This window comes from Micromys minutus (assembly GCF_963924665.1).
Source record: "Micromys minutus genome assembly, chromosome: 25".
Lineage (NCBI taxonomy): Eukaryota > Metazoa > Chordata > Mammalia > Rodentia > Muridae > Micromys > Micromys minutus.
The window spans coordinates 5395881-5409659 of NC_137960.1; the positions used below are offsets into that span (position 1 = coordinate 5395881).

The 13779-nt window shown below is 50.9% G+C and overlaps 1 pseudogene across 1 annotated transcript; it reads right to left on the reverse strand.

Moving 5' to 3' along the window:
• Nucleotides 1-9716: 9716 nt before the first annotated feature.
• On the reverse strand, nucleotides 9717-10052 carry LOC308436652 (cytochrome b-c1 complex subunit 7-like; annotated as a pseudogene). The gene has a single exon. The product of its transcript is annotated as a cytochrome b-c1 complex subunit 7-like (transcript).
• Between the last annotated feature and the right edge of the window lie 3727 nt (nucleotides 10053-13779).

A 13779-nucleotide genomic window follows, 5' to 3' on the forward strand; every position in this document is an offset into this window, starting at 1 on the left:
AGGACACCCGGGAAGCCCCAAGAGTCCCAGGTGTTCTGCAGTGTCTCAGGATCAGAGACAATCCAGGCTTCTATGTGAGCTTCAGCTGACACTCAGTATGTCAGGTTAAGGGAGAAATTCCTGGAGGCTTTTCCACTTGTACCTACTACTTGGAAGTCACCTCCAGGAATTCTGCAGGAAGGGCTAAGCCAGTGGGCTTTCTCTAGCCAGCTGAGGCCTGGAGACAAGCAGCAAGGGTGTTGTGTCTGGTGGAGAGTGAGGGTTGGCATGGTGAGGAACTGGGAGGGGCAGGACCAGTCTGTCTCACCTCAGGTGCCAATAGGAACCAGCAATGGGACTCCAAAAAGATGGTATTGCCCACAGGTTGGAGTGTTTACTAGGCAATGCCCTGGCGAACTCTGAGTTGGGTTCCTTCTCTGTGGGACTCCAGGCTCTAGAATCTCTGGGGAAGCAGAGAGCCAGCCTGAAGCATTTGCATCGAAGTCGCCAGAGCTCAGTCAACTCCTGAATGGACACACAGCTGTTGCAGTTTATGGACGAACCAGAGCTTGCCCTTACCCCACTCTGGGTTTTATCAAGGAGGAGAGGGAGTGACCTGTGACACTCACCAATTTAGTTCAATTTAGAGCAAATTTGGGAGTGGGCTTGTTTATGTGTTTGAGATAGGATCTCCTTATGTAGCCTTGGCTGGCCTGGAACTCACTCCGTAGAACAAACTGGCCTTAAGTCACAGAGATCTGCATGCCTCTGCCTCCCAAGTGCTAGAGTTGTATGGTTTGTCTTCTAAAAGAAAAGAACATCCCAAGTCATTCCAGCCTCCCGTGCACCTGGAGATGTGGGTGCTGTCCTTCAATCATATCATAGTCCTGTGAAGTAGATCCCCATTTCCCGAGGAGGACTCTGAGGCTAGAACAGGAAAGTATCAGCATGTGGGCAGGCAGTTCCACCCAGGAAGAGTGCCCTTCTTGGCCTGTGGGTGTGCCCCACTGGGGTGGGAGACTGTGACCAGGAAGGTCAGCAAGGCAGGAGCCCCGAGGGAAGGACAAGCCGGAGGAAAGAATCTCGGCACAATCTTTATATAAGCCCTCTCCCTGTGCTCCTCCCCATTTGAGAATTTTTTTTTTTTTGACCGAATGTAGCCGGAGCACAATTGTGTCCAGCCGTTTTCCCATCACTGCCTTTCCAGATGTGTGTCCAGCTCCAGCTGTGGGTCCCCTTGGAGTTGCGTCACTTGTTTTTCAGTTCCCAATCTTTTGGTCCCTTCTTCCAAAACCCAGCAGAGGCGCCAATGTCAGATCAGATCCATTGCTCTGAAAGCCAGTGTCACATTCCTTCCCCACAGGTGACCTCAGCCTTGTCCCTGTGGCTTCCATAGCAACTGTTCAAGCATCAGTGTCTCCTTGCCCAGCCAAGGTCAGGTAGTGGGGGGGGGGGGAAGGGGTTCACCCACCCCCTAGCTGGTGACTACAGAAATGTGCTTTAATGGTAACTTCAGAACCCATGAATGTCCTTGAGGAAGCAGCAGGTGCTTATGAAGAGAGCCCTGTGGCAAATGAAAAACAGGGCTCTGGGCAGGCAGCCAGTCTCCCCCTAGTCTCCAGATATCCAGCAGCTCCTCCCAAAAAAGACAGCAGGAAAATGGACAGGCGCTCACTCTGTGCCCAAGCCAGCTTGCCTGGTTTCCCTGCCTTGCATAATTCCGGCATTAGTGCCGAATACATCTGTCGCTTTCCTCCTTCTGGAGAATGGAATGTCCAGGCTCCTGAACCTGGGCTGGGTTACATAACTGAGCAGGGGCCCTCCCGCCTCCTCAGTGCCTGTCCGTCAGGCCGTGGTCACTAGTCCAAGAGCCAGGAGCTGCCAGCACCCTGCAGAGAAGGGGGCCCCACCCACCCTGTTTTGAGTTTCAGACAAATTGGGAAGTCAGAACATCTGCTTTGCACCAAGTTTTACCTCATTAGACCACAGCCACTCTGGGGTGGGGTCCTCCTGGGCAGCCATCCTTACTTTCTCCACAGCGGCCCCTCCCTCAAGCTGCACTTGGTACAGGACCCAGTGGACATGGGCATTTCCAGAGAAGCCCGTCTCACAAGGCAACTTCTACATCATTCCGTAGCTCTCCCTACAAAGGGGCCCACAGTGGCCTTCTACCCGTCCCTCCCTGTCTCCCTGACTCCTATGAAAGACCAACAACAGATGCCCAGAGTAGGGGAGAAAAGGCACAAGGTAGCCAAAGATGCCTCAGGCACAGCCTCTTCCTGCTGTCATCAGGGGACAATACAGTCTAGAGCATCAAGCTGTAGCATCTGTGTGGGCTGTGTGATGCTAGAGGTGTTTACCAGTCCTCGCCACAGGAGCCCATGGGTGGACGCTGCAAATACAGAGAGGTGGAGAGCGGGCGAAAACTAAGGTTCTGTGTAATGGGACTTTTACTTTTCGCAATTAAACGTATGTACATTGCTCCGTAAGAAGGAACCTGTTCTTGGCGCCCCTTCATCTTCCCATTCCCTCTCTTCCCCAGAAAGCAGATGGTGAGTGGGCCTTTGAGGCCAGCGCGGACACTGTGCCCTAGGGCCTCTGGTCTCCTGTCACCCTCCCTCCCCCTCCCCCCGACTCCCAGGGATGCACTTCCACTCACAGCTCTCATCCTCCTGCAGCAGCATCTGCCCAAGGCTTCCTTCTCATCTGCTGAAGTCCAGGGTCTCAGCCCTTCCCGCGCCCCCTCCCCCACACTTGGGCTTTTTACTCAAGATTCAGATGAGCCAGGACGTCTCCATGCTTGCGGGGCAGACACACAGAACCTCATATGACCACATGTCCTCGGGGGTACCCCATTCACAGTGGCACAAGGGCCCCAAGTCCCCTGCTGGCTCAGTGCAGGTACCACCAGACAAAGTGGCACTCCGTTACCGTGGCTTTAAGTTACTGTGTGCATAAATGCATGTGTGTATGGTGTAGATCATGACTTCTCTTTCTATAAATGTGTAACAGGGCCATTTTTTTTTCTTTCTGTTGTTATTTTCAGACAAGGTCTATATGTGGTCTTGGCTGGTCGGGAACTTACTATATAGACCAGGCTTAGTCTCTCACTCACAAAGCTCTGCCTACTTCTGGCTCTCAAGTGCTGAGATGACAGTGACACACGATCATGCCCAGCCCCGAAGCAATCTTATTTCACTCCTCTTACTTCCAATGTCCTTTTCCCTCTTCCCTATCTCCCCTTCCTGCCCCCCCCCCCCATCTACCTTCAGCTTCCCCTGTTACTCTGTCAACACAGCCACGCCCCGCAGCGGATCTCTTTATAGTTTCATGGGCTCTGATCAGTCATGGGGGAGGGGCATTGCTTTATCATAGATGGATTTTTTTTTTTTTAAAGCAAGGGAGTTCTCACGTAAACCAGGCTGGCCTCGAACTCTTTACATAGCTAAAAGTGATCTGAACTTCATCCTGTGCCCACGTTCGGAGGACTGAGATTACAGTTAGGTACTATGATGTCCCGGATTGAAACCAAGGCTTTATATGTGCCAGGTGAGCCACGTGACCAGCCCCTCAGAAATGGAGTCTTCGGGGGGGCACCCTGTACCTCACAGTGCCAGCTCACGGGGCTTCACTCTCATTCTTTCTCACGGCTAACACTTTGTGGCGTGTGGTGTGTGCCTGGCGTACCCAGCCACCCTGCTGTCCGGGAACCAGGGCAGAGAGACCCTTTCCACTGTACACCGAGAAGCTGGCGCTGATTTGCTTGCCCGAATGGATGTTACTGCTCATTACCACCCAATGTTGGCTCTTCACGAGTCACTGCACTCAGAATCATAACGCATCTGCCTGCTCAGAAACAAGCATTTTAACACCTCTGCGCACAGTTAGAACTTGGTTCATGTTGAAGGGGAGTGGGGTAGCCTGTTTCTCGGTGCCACTCTTAGCCCTTGAGAGCATTTGAGAGTGACTTGAGCCCCCCTCCTTCCTTCCCTCTTCCCTCCCTCCTCCCCTCCCTCCTCCCTAGGGTTCTCACCCTCACCACTCCCTCCCAAGGCCTCTACTCTATCACTAGAACCTCAGGACTGAGGAAAGGTTGAGCCATCCCTTTGCCCTGCCCTTAGGCTTATTCTGTCTTCTGCACAAACTGCCCAGGGAGAGCCCCTCGGTGCACAGAACTCCTCCTCAGAATGCCTGAGGCTGGCCCTGGGTAGGTACCCAGTGCCCAGAGCTCACGCCCACTGCCCACTATTCCCACAGCGAACCTGGCTGTCTCCTCTGCTGTTCTCAGGACCACATGCTGAAGCATTCGTCCTTGTTGCCATGTGTAAGGACGTTTGATCACCGCCACGCTACTCTGCGTACTTCCCCCCACCCGGCTCTCGCTCCAGCAAGCTGCCACAGCAGTCTCTAGAGCAACCGCGCCATTTCCTCCCTGTTCACTGGGACCCCGAGGCCTCCCTGCCATTCCCATCCTTAGCTGCTGTGCCCACCTCTGCTGGACCATTGTGGTTCCAACACGTCCAGGCTGAGGTTTTAGTTTTTTTATAAACTTCTCTTTTGAGAGCAGTCTTTAGGTTCACAGCAAGATCAAGTGAAGACAGGGTCACACACACACTAGCACACACACACACACACACACACACACACACTAGCACACACAGCCTTCCCATATCCAACATCCCGAACCAGACTGGAACAGCCCTCACAACCATGAGCCTGTGATGAGCTGCCGTTTCCACCTGCGGGCCCTCTGCCACGCCACACTGTGTGGGTCGGAACAAGCATAGATCAAGCACATTCTTACAGCACTGCCTATGGGAGGTTTGGGGTTTTGGTTGTTTCTTTTGTTTTTGACACAGGGTCATTCTACTTAGCCCTGGCTTTTCTGAAGGTCACTGTGTAGACCAGGCTGGGCTCTGAATCACAGAGATTGCCTGCCTCTGCTGGGACTAAAGGCATGTGTGACTTTTCGGTCAGATCTATTCACCTTCCTCACTCTCTGGCTCCTGGAAACATTTTTCCGCACTATCCTCATTGGCTAGCCTTTCCCAGAGTGCTATGTGGTGGGGGGGTCATCATACAGTGTGTAGCTTTCACACTGGATTCTTCGTGGTAGACACGGACAGGAATCTTCTGCACCTCTTTTCAGTGCTGCGTAACACCCCATTGCCTGTGAATCCCAGAGCTTCTCTATCATGCAGACACATTTTCAGTTCCCTTGGGCATCCAGCCACTGGATCTACAGTTCAAGTAGTGAATTTCTGTGAAGCCATCAGCACTTCTCACAGTCTCCTTTGTTTTTTGACAATCCGTGTGCACCACGCATTTCAGCCACTTTCACCCATCGCGCGCTCTCATCCCTCCCCCTCCCGTTCCCACTGAAGCTCCCTCTTCTTCCCGGTTCAGGTCAGTTGCAGCCGGTTTACTCAGAGTTGGCTGCTTACGGTCAGGGTTACTTACTGGCATGTGGACAACTTGCCGACAGCTACCCACCCGGATAAAGAAACGACTCCTCCCGCCCTGGCAGCCATAAACAGCTGACACAGCTCTCCCGGGACAGGTGGGGCCCTGTCAGCTCCTCCCTCAGCCATGATGGGATGCGAACAGACCCCAGACTTAGCTCAGGTTTTGACCACAGCTGCTCTGCTGGTACAATGGCCGTGTCATGTGAAAAGTCAGCATCTCACGGTCTGACTCCTTCCCGCCGTCTGCGACCTACCCTGAGCCTTGGGGATGAATGATACAGATCTCAGCTGGTGCTCAGCATCCAAGGGACACTGGCTCCCAGCACTTGACTGGGAGATTTCTGTTGCTCTCAATCTCTGCCAGCATCCAGTGACGTCCACATTTGGATTTTGGCCCGTCTGTCTGGTCTGTATTACTGGTATTACCGTCTCATTTTAATTTGTGATTCCCCGGTGACGTATGATGACAAACACTTGCTATTTGCCGTCTGTATGTCTTCATTGAGAAGTTTCCCTGGGGGCTGGAGGGATGGGTCAGTGGTTAGAGTACTGACTGCTCTTCCAGAGGTCCTGAGTTCAATTCCCAGCAACCACATGGTGGCTCACAACCATCTGTAATGAGATCTGATGCCCTCTTCTGGTGTGTGTCTAAAGACAGCTACAGTGTACTCACATACATAAAATAAACAAATACATCTTTTAAAGAAAAAAAAAGTTTCCCTGGGGTCTCTGACCATTTTTTAAAGTTAGGTTGTTGGTTTTCTTATGTTCCGTTTAAGAGTCCTCTGTATACTTCAGTAATCATTCCTGATTAACTGTGTCTTTCTCCAGATTGTGGCCTGCGTCGAGTGATGTTGTTTTAGAGCAGAAGTGTACCCTTTTCCTTGTGTGTAGTCTTCCTGAAATAGTCCTGCCGATGCCCAGGCTAGCCTCGAACCCTCTTGCTCACCTTTCTGAACACGGGATAACAAGTCTGAGCCACCACGCCTCGACGAAAGGTTGGTTTTCAGTCCAGCCAGCTTACAGACCGTGCCTTTGATATTGGCTCCAAAAGCCTCCTCTGGGGCTGGAGAAGTGGCCCCTGCTCCTGGAGAGTTCTGTTCCCAGCACCCACACGGTGACTCACAACCATCCACAGCACCAGTTCCAGAGGATCTGGCTTCTTTCGGCCTCTATGGGCACGCATACATATGTGTGCACACATGTGACATACATGTAAGCCAAACACCAGACACGTAAAATCTTTAAACATCACCTCTGTATTCAGGGTCACCTAGGTTTTCTTCTACTGTTTAGTGTTTTACTCAATATAACCCATTCCTGTGGGTTTTACTTCTTTCTTCCGTCTTTCCTTCCTTCCTTCCTTCTTCTTTCTGTCTTTCTTTTCTCAATGCTAGGAAGCACACACTGCTGACGGAATGTGCACGTCTCTTCTCGGCTCTCTCCAAATCCTTTACAAGGACCATGCCGCGTGTCTGCTGTGGCATTACGTCAGGAAGAGCCACCTGTATCCCGTTTCACCCAGCGTGAAGCCGGGAGTCATCTGCCGGGCACCCAGAAGACACGTGACCCCGCAAGCTTTGCTGGACTCTCTCGGAGGCTGTAGCACCGGATGCATACACGGTTCTTTCAGTGGACTGGAAGCACAGGCCTGAGCTCGTGCACTGGCTAGCTTTATGTCAGCTCAACAACAGGCCGGGCCATTTAGGACGAGGGGAAATCACTTGAGAAAATTCCCCCACCAGGTTGGCTTGTAAGCAAGTGTCTGAGGCATTTTCTTAAATATAATTCTGGGGGTGAGCCAGTTCACGGAGCGGGGTGCTGCCCTGGGCTGGTGGTCCTGGGTTCTGTAAGAAAGCAGACTGAGGTAAGCCATGAAAGCCAGCCACTCCTCCATGGCCTCTGCATCAGCTCCAGCCTCAGCATTTGTGCCCCCCCCCCCCCGCTGATGGATTGTGACTGTAAGCTGAATAGATCCTTTCCCTCCCCAAGTAGCTTTTAGGCATGGGATCTGTCAGAGTGGTGGAGACACTACTGGGACACCCAAGCATACACAGAGACCTGGGTTCAGTCCCCAGCGCTGTGTGAACTAGGCAGGCACACACACGTAATCCCAGCACTCAGGGCGGAGGCAGGGGAGCATTCGTCCAAGGTCATCCTTGGCTACAGCCAGCCAAGAACATGTGAGCAAGGAAAAACATAAATAAATGAAAAAATAAAGAGGAGGGCTGGAGAAATGGCCGACCCAAGCTCAACTCCTGGCACCCACCCAGAGCTTCATAACTGTTTGTAACGACAGTTCCAGGGGATGAACTCCTCTTCTGGCTTCATGGGCAGGAGGTATGTATATGGTGCATACATTCAGACGAAACACCTACACACATAAAATTATATATATATTACACATATTTATATATAACCTAATCATATATATTGTGCATGTTAAATATGGATTATATATTAGAGAAACAGGTTGTGATGCTGAGGGTCAGACCATAGCCTCACAGGCCAGGCAAGGGCTGCACTGCCCAGGGACATCCACAGGCTATTTTGATTAGTGGTTATGATTCCCATTCCATGATAACATTTTTGAATGCTAGTCCCCTTTCTCTCAGTTTTACGATTGCATTCTTCCAACATGACGCATTCTTTCGGCTTTCCTAACGGTCTTACTCAGCCCCTGGACACCGTCCGCAAGACAGATAGTCCACCGAGTGCCTTTTGTTTTTCTGCATCATAGCATACTTTTTTGTCAAGAATCACATATTCCTTTATTTTTAGTTACATCTATGTGCATGGCTGTTTTGCCTGCATGCGTACCTACACATGACATGCTTGCCTGGTATCTGCAGAGGCCAAAATAGGTCATTGGATCCCTTGGAACTGTCGTTACAGTTTTGAGCCTCGATGTGAGTGCTGAGAACCAAACCTGAGTCCTCTGGGTCAGGAGCCATCTCTCCAGAACCCACTGTTAGTTGTGTATAAATAAATATTATGGGTCCTTGTTTACCATGTCAAAGATGTCTACAGGGGCCAGAAGAAGGCAATGGATTCCCTGGAGTTAACAGTTGGTTGTGAGCTGCCAGACACAGATGCTGGGACCCAAACGTGGGTCCTCAGCAAAAGCAACAGTTGTTCTTAATTGCTAAGCCATTGTCCCTACCTTGCTTAATGAGTCCTTATTTGAACTTTGTGAAGATATGTGCTTTGAGTACCTGTATATATCATTCTCTGTGTTATGATTCTGGCCTTTAAAAACAAAGAGGGGCTGGAGAGATGGCTCAGCGGTTAAGAGCACTGGCTAGTCTTCCAGAGGTCCTGAGTTCAATTCCCAGCAACTACATGGTGGCTCACAGTCATCTGGGGTCTGATGCCCTCTTCTGGTGTGTCTGAAGACAAAGTACTCATAGACATAAAATAGGTGAATAAATCTTACAAAGCCTTTTCATTCACCGTGACTATCTCAAGCCTCCTCTCTATTTACGTTGCTTTGGCTGCCTGGCAGTGGTGGCACACACCTTTACAATCCCAGCCCTCCCGAGGCAGAGGTACATCTCTGACTTCACGGCTGGCCAACCTTAGCCTGCTCTACAGGGCTAGTTCCAGAACAGCCAGGGTTACACAGAAACCTTGTCTCAAAAAACCAAAACAAAACACAAGCTTTACTTACGAGCTGCATCTGTTTAGTTTCTCAATGTGTCTCCTGCTCCTGTTCCGTGAGTGTCCTTTGTGAGTTCTGGTTCCGGTCGTGTGAACGCTCAATTTCTGAATCTCCTTTCCTTCTTCTGTAACTCAGTGGCAGCGGGAGTGTCCGGTTCCTCCTGCTGCCAGGCCTCCTTCCCCCCCCCACCGGCTGCCCTTTTCTTCTGTCCCTTCCTCTCCTTCCTCACTCCCTCCCTCCCATTATTTTTTCCTCTTTTTCTCTCTTTTCCTCTCCACTCATTTCTATTTACCATCTTCCTTCTCTTTATTCATTTGTTTATTTTTAATTTGGAGGCCTTAGGTTAGAATATGCTAAGCACAGAGCCACACCCCCAGGCCCATATCCTCTTTGAAAGGGCTCAAGCTTTCTGTGGTAGCCAGGGCTGGACCTCCCTCTTTCTTTCTTCTGTGTAGTGTGGATACATTCTTTTTTTTTTTTTTTTTATGGTTACAACAGACATTTATTTAAAGTGAGGCATATGTAGAGCAAATAATTCTTAAATTGTGGTTGAAATAACTTCATTAAAAATCTGGTGAGATCAGGCACATCCACAGATCTTAACTACGAGATCACTTCTTTGCCCATTCTTCTCTCTCCTTTCTTTCTCGAACAACCTCTTCCAGATAGGGTTCAAGGTAGAATTTGTCTTCCTCATATTCTATCCACGGATCCTTAGGCAAGATCTAATGCCTCATAGTCAGGTCTAAGGCTCTCTTAATTCGAAACATTCTGTCATTATAAAGGTCCTCGGGAAGCCTTCTTATGGCTTCTTTTACATCTTCAGTTTCATGTAATGTATCATCTCGCATTAGCCCCGGTTTATCGAATCCTGCAGCATTATAATACCACTTTCGAAAACCATCCAGCTGCTAGCTTGATGCTGCAACTGCAGGTCGGCCCGCCATGTTGACCTAAGAGTGGGTACATTCTTAATTCAGTAGTCAGGTGCCAGCACTCAGGATTTTGTTTATTTTTAGACTTATTGTTTTATAGGTATGAGTGCTTGTGTGTGTGTGCCTACAGAGTGGAGAAGAGGATCCCTTGGAACTGGAGTTCAGACAGCTGTGAGCGGCCCTGTGGGTGCCGAAATTGAACTTGGGTCCTCCGCAAGAACACCCAGCAGTCCTAACAGTGAGTGAGCCTTCTCTCCAGACCCATTATACCATGTGTTAAAAGTACTCACTTACCAGGCTGGAGAGATGGCTCAGCGGTTAAGATGCTCCTCCAGAGGTCCTGAGTTCAAATCCCAGCAACCACATGGTGGCTCACAACCATCCGTAATGGGATCTGATGCCCTCTACTGGCCTGTGGATGTATTATATGCATATGTTTTAAAGATTTATTTAAGTACACAGTAGCTGTTCTTAGACACACCTTACTTTGGGTTGCCAGGTGACCTTGGGTTTCCTTGCTAACCAGCTTGGCTTGTACCTATAGGGGACAGGACAGGCCTTGTCTCTTCCATCCTCTGTGGACAGGTATCCCTCAGCCTTCAGAACTGTGCTCCAAGCTACCAATGGACAGCCCAGCCAGCCCTGGCTGGCAGATGGACCTGACCCACACCTCTGAGCCCTGCCCTTTCTGCAGAAAGAACAGAGCTGAGACCCTGCGCTGGCCCAAATCGGGAGCAGCCAGTGGCCTCAGCCTGTGGGAATATTGCCCATGTCTTTGGCTGGCCCCTCTCTGGCCCTCCCACGCTCCCTATGGCTTGATTCCACCCAGAGCCCTGTGGATGCTCACTGTCTCAGCACAGCCCCACACCAAGCAGAGCCTTCATCCTCCTGAGGACTCTCAGCCCTGAACAGCCTTTTCCTGCTGGCCTGGCTTTGAAGAACAAAGACAAATTTCTTCCAGGGCTGAGCTTCTCAGCAGTGTGTGTGTGTGTGTGTGTGTGTGTGTGTGTGTGTTGGGGGGTGTCTCTGCTCTCTTGTTCCCCCTGTCCCTCAAGCAGTTCACTGGGATGACAGCAGCGACATTCTCCTGGTTGGGCACCCTAGCCACACAAAAGCTTTTGGGGCAACCTCAGTCCAGAAGATGCCTCTCAGCCCTGGTGCCCAACAGCTTGGCCCCTGCCAGTGTCTGGACATCTCACACTGCACCAGGGATTGCCTGCTCACTTTGTGTAGCTGTGACCAAACGAACGGCAGACAAGAAGCATTGGAAGGCTGGAGGGGGTTAGATCGATGTCTAAGAAGGAAAATGACTCATCATGGCAGGAAGGCACCACACTACATCCATCTTCAGTCAGGAAGCAGAGAAATCAGGAAGTGGGGCCCCGCTACAAAAACAAAAAACCAAAAACAAAACAGAAACCTTAAACCGGCTGGGTGTGGTGGGTGGCATATGTCTTTAATCCGAGCACTTGGGAGGCAGAAGCAGATGATCTCTCAAATTCGGGGCCAGCCTGGTCCACAGAGTGAGTTTCAGGACAGCCGGGGCTACAGAGAAAAACCCTGCCTTTAAAAAAAAAAAAAAAAAAAGCAAAACTAAGCCCTACCCCCATGACCCATTTCCTCCAGCTGCTGATGGAGTATACACCTACAGGGTTAGGGTTAGGGTTAGGGTTAGAAAGGGTTAGTGACCCTGCCACATGTAGTCTCTCCAACTCACCAAGAAGACAGGGAGATAAGCATCCCAACACTAGAAGATGCTCTCTGAGAAGGAAACCATCGAACTACAGCAAATGAATCCCAACAGTTGACAGATACAAAGTCACCTGAGAAGCAGATTCCCAGATGTGCCAATAATAGAGAACAGCTAAAGACCCAGCCAGTCGAAGGGCTGGTGCCCTCCAGTGAAGCTCAGAAAAGGGACAGCCACAACCACTGTCCAGAAACAGAGTCCCCCATGGTGACAGAATGGGTCTGGGCCTTCTCCGCTTTCTCCTGACAATGGAGCCTGCATCGCTGTGACCAATCTCGACCCGCGGAAAGTGGCTTTTTGTTGGTGGTTTCTAGGGCTCCTGGAACTCTGTGCATCATGGGATGGGGAAGGGGACGGAGTAGAGTAAAGCAGAAAAGGAGACTAAAGGAGGTAGCAAGGGGCAAGCCTCCAAGAGCAGGCTCCGCACGATCTCCCTTCATCACCTCCCAAAGAGCAGCGCGGATCCAATAACGTGTGGGAATGCTGTGTGCGCACCGGAAGAGCCGGAAGAGGGCTAACCCACTCTCACCGCACCTCCGCACCTCCGTGGAGACGCTAGGAGATGAGTCCCACACTGGGACTCTTCCTTCCACCACCGGCTCCTGTCCCAGCCTCCGAGTCACCAGCCACTCCGAACCTCACACCACGGTGCATGTAGGTGGCTGGACAGAGGGGGGTTAGCCAAAGTGGATGCTGAAGAACGGAATCCGAGAACAGGACCAGACCGTGGGGGCCTGGGGCCCAGGGAGGAGCTGAGCACAGGTGACAAGGGACCATTGGTGCCAACTGTGTTGCTGGGTAGGGAGACAGCCAGGAAGTGCTGTTTAGGAAGCATTAGCCTTGCTGGGGGAGGGGAAGAGACCAGGCTGGCCTGATTGCTGTGGACCTTAACATACATGCCCACAGTGGGCAGCAGAAACGAAGGCATCAAGAGACCCTCAAAGACGTGCGTAAAGACTGACCAAACAGCATCTGCACTGGGGGCGAGGGACAAATATCCATCCAAAGGAAAACAGACAAATGGATGGCCTGCCTGGCACCATCTCAGATGGCCCATGAGATCCATGCAAGTAGGCACTGTCACTCCCACCTTCCTTCGTTCACAGGGGGCTGACCAAGAGAAGTGCAGGTGGTGACTGTAGTGTGGTTAAGAGTAAGCAAGGGCGGGCTGGAGAGATGGCTCAGTGGTTAGAGCACTGACTGCTCTCCCAGACATCCTGAGTTCAATTCCCAGCAACCACATGGTGGCTCACAGTAAAGGGATCTGATGCCCTCTTCTGGTGTGTCTGATGACAGCGACAGTGTACTCACATAAAATAAATCAATTAAAAAAAAAAAAAAAAAGAGCAAGCAAGGGCCTGAGTGGTGGTGGTGGTACATTCTTTTAATTCCAGCACGCAGGAGGCAGAGGCAGACAGACAGATCTCTGTAAGTTCAAGGCCAGCCTGGTCTACAGAGTGAGTCTCAGAACAGCCAGGACTACATAGAGAAACCTCATCCTCAAAAAACAAACAAGACAAAGATTGAGGGAGGATCTAGCTCTACGGAGAAGGCTGAGCCAGGAACAATGCCACACAGCATGGGCTGTTGTCTTCCTCAGGCACCTTACTTTAAGTCACTTATGGCATGGGCATCTCTGCCTGGCCCCCATGTCTGACACCCCTTCTGTGTGTCTGCTTACATTCTGTTCATTCTTAAGCTGCCCCCTTTCCAGTGCTCACAAATGTCTGCTGCCAGGAACCTTACTTCCATGTGTCATTTCCTCGTGAAGACATCATTTTTAAAAACCGGGGAGGAGGAAGAGGAGGACTAGGACAAGGATGAAGGGCTGGAGAGGTGGCTCAGTGGTTAAGAGCACTGACTGCTCTTCCAGAGGTCCCGAGTTCAATTCCCAGCAACCACATGGTGGCTCACAATGGGATCAGATGCCCTCTCTGGTGTGCAGGTGTACATGCAGATAGAACACTCTTATACATTAAGTAAATAAAC